We start from the raw sequence: 10446 nt of genomic DNA, 5'->3' as shown, positions 1-10446 counted from the left end.
ACCACTGGTTTCTAGAAAAAGGACACATGAGGCTATGAGCTGGTGGTGCGCATCATTCTGTTATCAAGGACAGCGTTCTAGAAGGGGACATGTGCTGATATATGAGACGCAAGACGGAGCTGAGTCACGAATCTGTTACTGAAAAGCGTCCTCATTCTATAAGGAGAGCACGTAGCAATCAATGAGTTGCTCACTCTCAGCATGAGCGAATATTCCCTGCCAAGATCGTTATCCAGCTGGAGGTCGTGCCGAGCCTATAAATAGAGGATGTGCCACCACATTAAATAGAGGGAGAAAAAAGAAGAGGGGGATCCTTTACTTTCCGTCTTTAGTTTAGTTTAGTTTAGCTTTCTAGTTCAGTTCCCTAGATAGCTTAGATAAAGTAATGCTTAGTTAGAAAGGGCGATTGAAGGAGCACTGCAGAATACTTGATATCTGTCGGCGTATTCTTAAGTTTCCCGCCGAGGATCTCCTTGGTTTACTTACTTTCGTAGTTCCGAAGTGTTAGTTTAGTTTAAATTTCACGCTGTACTGTTCTGAGTTTTAGTTTTAATCAAAGTTGTTTTCAGTTTCATCATCGTGTTTACTGTTCTGAATAGTTAATTTCCATTCCAGTATGAGATTTACTTAACTGAGTAGTTAAAGTTCCCTTGAGCAAGTAGTTAGTTATTTTTCTGCCTAAGTTAAAATTAGTAGTTAAAAACTCCTAAAAGTAAAGCGTGGCAGCAGCCAACCCCCTGTTCACTACTCGCACACTTGATACACTAGCTTCTCTGTGGGATTGACCCCGAACTTGCCGCTTTATTGTTAAAGTAGTGCAAAATTGAGAGTTTATAAATTACATTAGTGGCGTGCGAAAGCGAGATCAACTTGATCAAGTGGCAGCGACATTTGCTAACTGATCCATCCGGTTCAGTTATCTCTTCCATATAACTTGAATCAAAACCGCATTTTCGCACCTCCGCCAATTCTCCTTCAGAACGGCAATGAGAAGCGGATTCATGCCTAGACTATTCAGCCCTATGCACGCCATTGGGCACTTATCAAGAAACTCCCCGCAGACAAGATGATAGCCTTCTTAGGACACCCGCTACGCGTCTCGCGGGTGGCTCGTATCTCGTCCCGCCGAGACGAGACGGCAGCGAGACGCGTTGCAGCGCCTCGTCTCGTCCCGGTCTCGCCGAGATGCCTGTCCCACCGAGACACCTCGCGGGCTGTCTCGCCACGCGCTTGCGCGACGTGGCGCGCTCCGGCGCCATGCGTGACGCCCACTCGCAAAACGGTAATATTAAAATCGAATTTAAAAAATCGAATTTAATTAAAAAAAAAATAAATAAAAAATCGAAAACGGTAATATTACCGTTTTTTACCGTTTTCCTTTTTTTATTATTTTCTATTTTTTTTACTGTATAAATACTCCTATTTCATCCTCATTTCACAGACAAATACACATCAAATCCTCCAAATCATCTCCATTTCCTCTCCAATTTTCATGTAACCTCTTATCACAAAATGTCCGGCGACTGAAACTCTGGCGGTGGCGGCTCCGGCGGGTTTGGCACAACTCGTTTGGCGACTGGGGGGCATGTACAACGTGTTGGGTGGTTCCAGTTCCGGTTCCTCGACGCCGGGGGGTACCAACCACCCCATTTTGATGTGGATGCATTCGCTCGTCCCTCCGCACCGAGGTATTCGCAGGGATTATCCCAAATTCAGGAGGATTATCCGGATGAACCCCATCCGGAAGGAGGACGAGGCGGTGGAACCTCCAGGGCATTCGACGCCGTGGAGGAAGAGGCGGAGGCGGCCGAGGAGGATGAGGATGTAGGCCGGCATCCGTACAGCCGCAAGGACACGATGGCGGTGTACAACGCCTGGATCAGCGTCTCGTACGATCCCATCATCGGGAATCAATAATCCCGGAAGTGCTTCTGGAAAAAAGTCACTGAGCCCTACAACGAGATCAAGCCAAGAGGGTCCCGCCACCGCACATTGAAGATGCTCCGCGCTCACTTTGACCGAGTCGACAGGGAGGTCAAAAAATTCTGCGGCATGTACAAGAACGAAGCAGCTCATTACCAAAGCGGAGCCACGGGAGCCGACATTCTAAGATCGGCTTTGCGAGTCTACTTTGACGACACCGGCAAAGAATTCAGACATGTCGATGTCTGGGAGGCCATCAAAGACGAGGAAAGGTGGGCCGGCGGTGTGCGGTCCAGCTCGGGCTCGACCTCGAAGCGCACGAAGCACACGGCGGGTGGCCAATACTCGTCTAGTGGGGACGGTTCGGGCAGCGCCGCACAAGAGGCTGCCTCGCAGGAGGTTGAGGGAACGGCAGACGATGTCGTGGGGTCCTCTCGTGTGCGCCGTCGGCCGCAAGGGACCAAGGCGGCGAAGCCGGCTAAAGGGAGGAGGGGCCGAGGCGAATCAAGCCAGGCGGGCTCGGGCATGAACACCCTATTGTCCATGTACTTAACCGCTACGATGGCGGACACTTCCCGCATGACGCCTCCACAATACCAAGCCCATCTTGCCGGAATTGAGTATATGGTAAGACAAATTGGTATTCCGCCTCCAGGTAGCTTGAGTGCACCGCCACCGCCTTCGGGAGATGATTCGCCGGCGGAGTAGTTTTTTTAATTTCTATAAAATTGTATTTTAAATTATGTTTTTTTATTTATTTTACCACGAATTTAATTATGTGTTTTTTTAGGATTTTAAGTTGTATTTTTATTTTATTTAATGAAGTGTGTTTTTTATTAATTGAATTTGTTGGAAAAAAAATAAAAAATGAAATTGAATGGATAATAAGTTAAGAGATGGTTACGAGACGGATAAGAGATGGAGGGTTGCAGGTTCTGTCTCATAGTTAAGAGATTGAGTGAAAAGTACAGTGGAACCCATGAATAGTTAAGGGCTGAGAGGGTTAAGAGATAGATAAGAGACAGCGTTGCGGATGACCTTAGGCAGCCAGATGGAGTGAATTCGTTCCATTGGCATTGGACTCAGTTAGGGGTGGGTAAACAGTTCTCGGTTATTCGGTTAACCTAGAACCGAACCGAAGTCAGTCTGTTATCGGTTAACCGATAATTGAAAATCGCGGTGTTCAGGTCGGTACCGATTTGGCATTTTTCTAAAGTCGGTTATCGGTTATAACCGATCGGTCCAATAACCTATAACCAATAACTGAAATTAAATTCAATTTTAATTTTAATTATATTTTTAATAATAAACTTCTATAATATTTTTATACTTTTAAAATATCATATCTATATTACATTTATTTTGCACTGCTTTATGTGGCGTCACAATAGAAAAAAATGAAATTTACTTTCAAATTTTGTCGATGTCTATTTTAATTTGTGTCACTATCATTTATAATATCTTAAAGACAATAAAGTACCTAGACATTATTTTAAAAATAGGATATTCCTTCACTTAATATCTCAATGGACCGGCAGTTAACAGTCGGTTCATGACCCCCAACCGGAACCGGAGCAGCGGTTCTGAACCGCCGGACAGTTCGGTTCAGGTTCAATGAAATGCTAAACCGGAAACGCCTGTTCCGAACAGCCAGTTAAATGGATGAACCGGCGGTTCAAATAATTTTTTTTTTAAAAAAATAGTTATAAAAATTAATTTTTATATTTAAAAATCAATTTTCACAAATAAATAAATACTAGAATTTCATAATAGCCCATATTTATTTGTTGGGCCTATGAATTCTAAGAAACCATTCTTGATTCTTTTTCTTTTATAGAGACATACTTGAATATTTTACGTTTCACTTTCATTGTCAGACAAAATATGTTTGAGTATTTTCTTTTATAACTACATGTTTAGATCATTCATTCATTTTTTTCCAATGTGGGTTACAAAACTTTCTTTTGTCTTCTACTTTTCTTTATTTTTTACATTTTATTATTCACAATTTTATCTTTATTTTTGTCATAATTTTTTTCTAAGACAAATTTATAGATAATAATAGCATCAACTAGAATAGTTTAATTAAATTTGAATGTTGCATGTAGTTCATAATTAGTATTTTTATAGAATATGGACGTGTTCAAATAATTGGATTTAGATGTAGGCATGTTGCTCATTTTTCTCAATGTATTGATTAAAATGTGCAAAAAATAACAATTAATATAATTTGTATAATAATGATAAAAATAGACAATTAAAGAATGATTTGTATAGCGGTATAATATAGTTTATATATTTATATATAGTAGTAGACTAATAGTGTGATTTTGTATAATAATTAATAGTTTAATAGATGTACTATATAATTTATATAAATAAAATTATTATTTGAATATACCCTTGATAGATAAGAATAAACAATTATTGAGTAATATGATTTATATATAGAAAATTAATTATTTGTATAATAGTTATCGATAGATTAATACAACATGTATAATAATTATTCTCTTAATGTGTATAAAAGTATTTATTAGTTAACACATACATAAATTATACACATAAATGAACCGATAATGATAAAGAATTAAGGAATAATACTCTATGTAATAATATTTGTTGTTAAATTATAATAATAGAAGATAGTCTAGATAGAATACTAATATAGACAAAGATGATGGAGATCTATCATGTAATTATAAATAATGACTTCTATACGACATTGGAAGAAAGAGCAACACATCTAATAATTTATAGCTATAAAAGAAAATCATTCAATACACTATTTTCCAAATAAGGCTCAAGTCCAACATAGTGTTCAGCTTCTTTGTTGTGGAAGTATTAGATATAAATCTACTAAGATTTGGTGGCATGGGTCCCCGAGAAATGAAAATTACACCCCTTTGTTCAGTTTCCGTGTTTTGAGTATGGCTAGAGTACATTTGACTTTTTCCAGCAATAAATAATGCTCAGTATATTAATGAATTACCCCAATGCCCTCCATAAATTCTCAAATTGATTTGGAGTGAAACAGAAATTGGGAGGGGCTAAGGTGGTATTTCATTTCCATTTTTGGGTCCAACTTTCGATGCAAAAATTAAAACCTACTCCTCCATCCCAAGAAACTATTTGTACCTATCCCTCAAGGGAACAGTGCGGTCCATGAATGAAGCTCGGGCTCTTCAGAATTTAATCTTGAACAGTGAATGTTGGCTCAAACCAAGAAATGAGGCTATTTCTTGGTATATCCAAGAAATTCTTGGTATATCCAAGAAAGTGAAGAGTAAAATTGTAATCTTTATAACTTATAATAACTTATAAGTTGTTACCTCACTGAAATTTGTATCAATAAAATTATAATTGTCATTTGTTTGAAATTTATGTATGCTAACTTTTATAGACAATTAAATATTTAAATGAATTTTTTTTTACGAACCACCGAATCGGTCCGAAACAGCCGCCTGAACCGACGGTTTCGGGCAATATTTTAAAAACTGGACCGGCAAGCGAACCGGCGACGTTACTGATTCACGGTTCAACCGGTCCAACCACCGGTCTAACCGTTTTACTGTTGCAAATATATATAAAAATGTATTAAATTTAGTAAATGATTTACAATTAATAATATATCACAAAACATTAAACCTTATAGATAATTAGTGATGTATAAATATAATAATATTAAAATTTAGTAAATATATTCAGATATATATTTAATATTAGTTAGTCTAGATAAAAAATTTAATATTTCATGTATTAAAATAGATAATATTTATATTAATGTAAGAAAATTTATTTCGTAAAATAATATATAATTAAATATGAATTAAGTACTTATTAATTAGTTTTGATAAGATTATTCATTAATGTCAATAGCTAGGATATATAAATTATGTAATATAAAAAATTTATTTATAGTAAATAATGAATCTTATATGGTACTAATAATAATGTAGGTGGTAAGTAGAGCATCATTAAAATATAAAGGATGATAATTATATATATTATAATTAACAATTATATTAAAGAATAATAAAATTAAAATGAATTATTAGTTTTTGTAGATAAAATTAATGGTTAATGTATAAAAATATTTAATGTTCAAATTGTTCAATGACCTCATGTGGTGGAGTGGTAGATGTCTTCTTAACTAGAAGAGAGGTCATGACTTCAACCTCTACCAACAACAAATTTTAAAAAATTTTGAAAAAAAAAATAGAAAACCGGTTTTCGGTTCACGGTCCAACCGGTCCGACCGACCGGTTCCACCAGTTCACGGCGGTTCACGGCGGTGGTGGTTTAAAGGGGTGAACTAGACCGGACTACCTACCAGTTCGCAGTCCGACCGGTCGAACCGGCCGGTCCGGTCCGGTTTTTAAAATATTGGTTTCGAGCCATGAACAAGAACCGCCAAATACCAATCCGGGTCGGTTCAGGTTCAATAATTTCATGAACCGTGAGCAGCCGGAACCGTGTGCACCTCTAAATAGCCATATGCAAGATAGAATTTGATTTTTTTTCCAATAAAAAGAACAAACATTTTTCAACTAATCTTATCTGTAATCCACTTTTCCAATCAAACAAATCGATTTCAATTTAGACATGTGTTAAACTTGTAAAAGCATAAAAAACGTGCTAAGTTGAACTATTGCATATAGCATGTCCCTATTCGTAATTACCTTCAATCTTGTGTGATAAGACTGAGAGAACATAAACCATGTAAACTTCTTCATAAATCGCCTTTTTGATCGGCTCTAAAACACCCAAATAAATGGCACAAGGATCGATTCATCAGCTGTTTATCAACAATATGATCGCATGGAAATGCTCAAGCTTTCGACGACACAAAAGCCGGCGTCAAAGGCCTCTGCGATTCGGGTTTGTTCCAACTCCCACAAATATTCGTGAGGCCACCGGAGGAGCTGGCTTCGGAGCTGAAACACAAAAAGGGTCAAGTCCAAGTTCCGGTGATCGATCTGAGCGGCAGGCGAAGGGAGATTGTTGAGCAAGTGAGAAGCGCTGCTGAAACATGGGGGTTTTTCCAAGTGGTGAGCCACGGGATTCCTCAATCTGTTTGCGATGGAATGATCGATGGGGTGCGCCGTTTCCACGAGCAGGATGTCGATGAGAAGAAGAAGTATTATAGTCGGGATACGACCAAAAGTGTGAGATATCATAGCAGTTATGATCTCTTCATGTCCAAAACTGCTACCTGGAAAGATACCTTGACCATTTCGTGTGATTCAAGCTATGATCGTGATGAACTGCCCTCTGTTTGCAGGTTTGATTTGTTTTTGTCGTTGTAACTTTTCTTTCTTTTTTTTTGAATTATAGTATGCAAAATACTCTGTTTTGGATAGCTAAATATATGGGGACAGACAGACCAAACAGGAGAACTCATTCAAATGTAATGTTTACTGATGACAGAGATTCGACGGTGGAATACTCGAAACATGTGGAAATTTTGGGGAATATTCTGCTGGGGCTATTATCTGAGGCACTGGGACTAAACACTGATTTTCTGGGAAAGATGGAATGTTCGAAGGGGCATCGTCTCCATTGCCACTACTATCCGGCATGCCCTGAGCCTCAACTTGCAATCGGAACTTGCAAGCATTCTGATGCCGGATTCCTCACAATTCTTCTGCAAAACCAACTTGTTTGCAGCCTCCAGGTTCTGTGTGAAGGCCAATGGATTGACATTCAACCGGTGGAAGGAGCTTTAGTCGTGAACATCGGTGATCTTCTTCAGGTAAGGAAATGCTGCAAACAACCTTTTATTGTGAATTCGGATTCAAATTCAAATATTACTAATTTTATTGGAGCAGTTGGTGTCGAATGGGAAATTGAGAAGCAATGAGCATAGAGCAATAGCAAATCGGATGGGACCAAGGATTTCTGTGGCGTGTTTTTTCTCAGGGCCTATTGATGGGGTACGAACTAAACCCTAATGGCAAGCCCAATAACAGTGACGGCCCATCAGCCCAGAGCCCAAGAAAGAGTATCTGTTCGGCACCAAAGAGTTCGGCACGACCAAAGAGTTCGGACTCAGCCTACAGCTCGGTAAAAGCCGACCACTCAAGCTCTCCTCTCAGATCGGCAAGAGCTGATCGGTAAAGTCCAGCAGTTCGGTCTCAGCATTCGACCGAACTAGGAGTTAGTGGACTCATGAAAGGCCTCCACGACCTCCGCTATACCCACGATCTATTTAGTGGTACGAAGCAGTTATTGAGCAGTTATTGCTCACCCACGATCTTGTTAGTGGGGCTGCAAACCACGATCCTAGTTCAATGTATAATAGAACTTAGATCAGATAGAAAAGGGTTAAGCTCTCTAGAGATAAAATCATATAGCAAGTCTGTGTTGTAAGCTGTAATCCCAGATCAAGCAATACAATCTTGCCCTCCCTTCTTCCCGTGGACGTAGATTTACTTCAGTAAATCGAACCACGTAAATTCTTTGTGTCATAATCTTCATTCTCTACTAGCATTTACTAAGATCAGAAATTCGCGGATTCATCACTGGCGCCGTCTGTGGGAAACAGAGAACAAAATTTGTGATAAAGCGAATTTTTGATCCATTTTTTCCACCCAAAAAATGCATACCAGATCGCAGAATACCCGTATTCCAGCCCGTGAGAACCAGGAGGAAGCCAATCCATCCCATAGGTCGGGAAAACAGCCTAGGGATAAATCCACCACCAGTTCTCATGGCGAAGGAACAAGCCGCTCCAAAAACCGTCCCACTGAGTCTTCCCAGCAGCCCGATTTGAATGAGGCTGTCAAGCAGTTTTTGGCTGAAAAGCAGGAGGAATTCTTAACCTTCCTGCGAAAAAGCCAAAGCAGCCGGAGACGAAAACGACGGATTCTCCTTCTCCCTCCGCACAAGAAAGTCACTACCGCAGTAGTGTCGCATCTCCCAGGAGAAAGAATCCCCGTCCCCCCATATTCCAGCTCCTCCTCGGTACCGGGAATCACAGGAGAACTCAATCTCCTCCATACCGACGAGATATCGGATTCGCCGTGTACGGAGCACTGAAGACTCCGTTCTCGGACGACATCACCCGAACTCCCCTACCACAGAACTACCGAACTCCGTCGATGACTTACGACGGGCTCGTGGACCCTCACGATTTCTTGGGCGCTATCAATATAACATGGCGAACCAGGGTCTCAACGAGGTCCACATGTGCAAGCTGTTTCCCGAGCTGCTCATCGGAAACGCGAGAAGGTGGTTCGATAGCCTCCCAGGGCAGCATCAGATCTTACCGAGATCTAATGGATGCCTTCCACAGGAGGTTCTTTCAGAAAGCGGAAGCCCGAATCACTTCGGCTCAGCTGCTTTCCATTCGTCAAGGTCGGACGAAAAATTAGCGACTTTATGACAAGATTCCACAAGGAATGCCTGCAAGTAGACGATCTCAACGATCTGCTTGTCATCTCGGCATTCCAAAATGGAATCCTGCCCGGAGCTCTCTACAGGAAGCTCGTTGAGTGCGTCCGCAGACAGCTCAGGAAATGTGGGACATTGCGGACCAGTACTCCCGGGCCGATGAGGCAGACCGTCGCAAACGGTCGTTAGACAGCTCATCGTCCCGAGGAGACAGAAGGAAGCCGATCATAGCGATCAGGGGCATCCTCGCCGGACTCCATTTGAAAGAATTCAAAGGGCTCCGGTGCAAGACAGATTGGGACCTCGTCTCAATCCCGAGAAGCCGCCCGCTCAGTTCGTACCGCTGAACAAGCGAGAGCGGAAATTTTCGAACTGCACTCTGACCTATTCGAAAAGCCAAAGCGGATGACGAATCAGCCGCGCGCCGACCACAGGATAACTACTGCTCCTACCATCAAGACCACGGTCACGATACTGAGGAGTGCAGAAACTTGGCTGCAGGTATCGATGTTCTTGTGAAGGCAGGGACATTGAAAAAATACCGAAGTAAGCAGCCAAAGAAGAATAAAAGCAGAGTGGTGCGAACTGCGCTCCTCAGGATCCGAAAAGGCAGCCGGATCCCGAAGACGATGACGAGCCGCATATGATGGAGTAATCAGACTATTGACGCGCTCCCTGCCGGGAAGACCAAGTCGTCCCTAAGTCAGAACGCAGAGGCTCCAATCGAGAGGAGCCAACGCATAAAGGCTGAAGCAGGACGAAGTGTTACGTTCTCGGCTGCTGATCCCGTCCCGGCCATCTCTCCTCACCAAGACGCCATTGGTCATCCAAGCCGGAGTGGCAACAAACTGATCCACAGGGTGTTTGTGGATACAGGAGCGTCGGTTAGCATTCTTTTTAAGAGTGCTTCGACAACTAGAAGTGGACCCAGCTAGAAGTGGACCCAGCTCGGCTCAGTCCGGCTCCGCTTCCCCTGAAGAGCTTCACCAGGAGGACACCCGCCCTGAAGGTATTATCAGCCTTCCGATCACGGTGGGGAAAGCGCCTACTAGCTCCAGTACGATGATTGAGTTTTTCGTGGTGAAAGCTCGGTCCCCGTACAACGTCATCTGGGAAGAGACTGGGCTC

At 41.6% G+C, this 10446-nt stretch overlaps 1 pseudogene; it reads left to right on the top strand.

The window, feature by feature from the left end:
- Positions 1-5088: 5088 nt before the first annotated feature.
- LOC121791472 lies at positions 5089-7961 on the top strand (annotated as a pseudogene).
- The last annotated feature ends 2485 nt before the right edge of the window (positions 7962-10446 follow it).

Source organism: Salvia splendens, unplaced genomic scaffold (assembly GCF_004379255.2).
Source record: "Salvia splendens isolate huo1 unplaced genomic scaffold, SspV2 ctg821, whole genome shotgun sequence".
Taxonomy (NCBI): Eukaryota; Viridiplantae; Streptophyta; class Magnoliopsida; order Lamiales; family Lamiaceae; genus Salvia; species Salvia splendens.
Note: the sequence above shows the minus strand (reverse complement) of the source record. Positions and strands in the feature narration are given on the sequence as shown.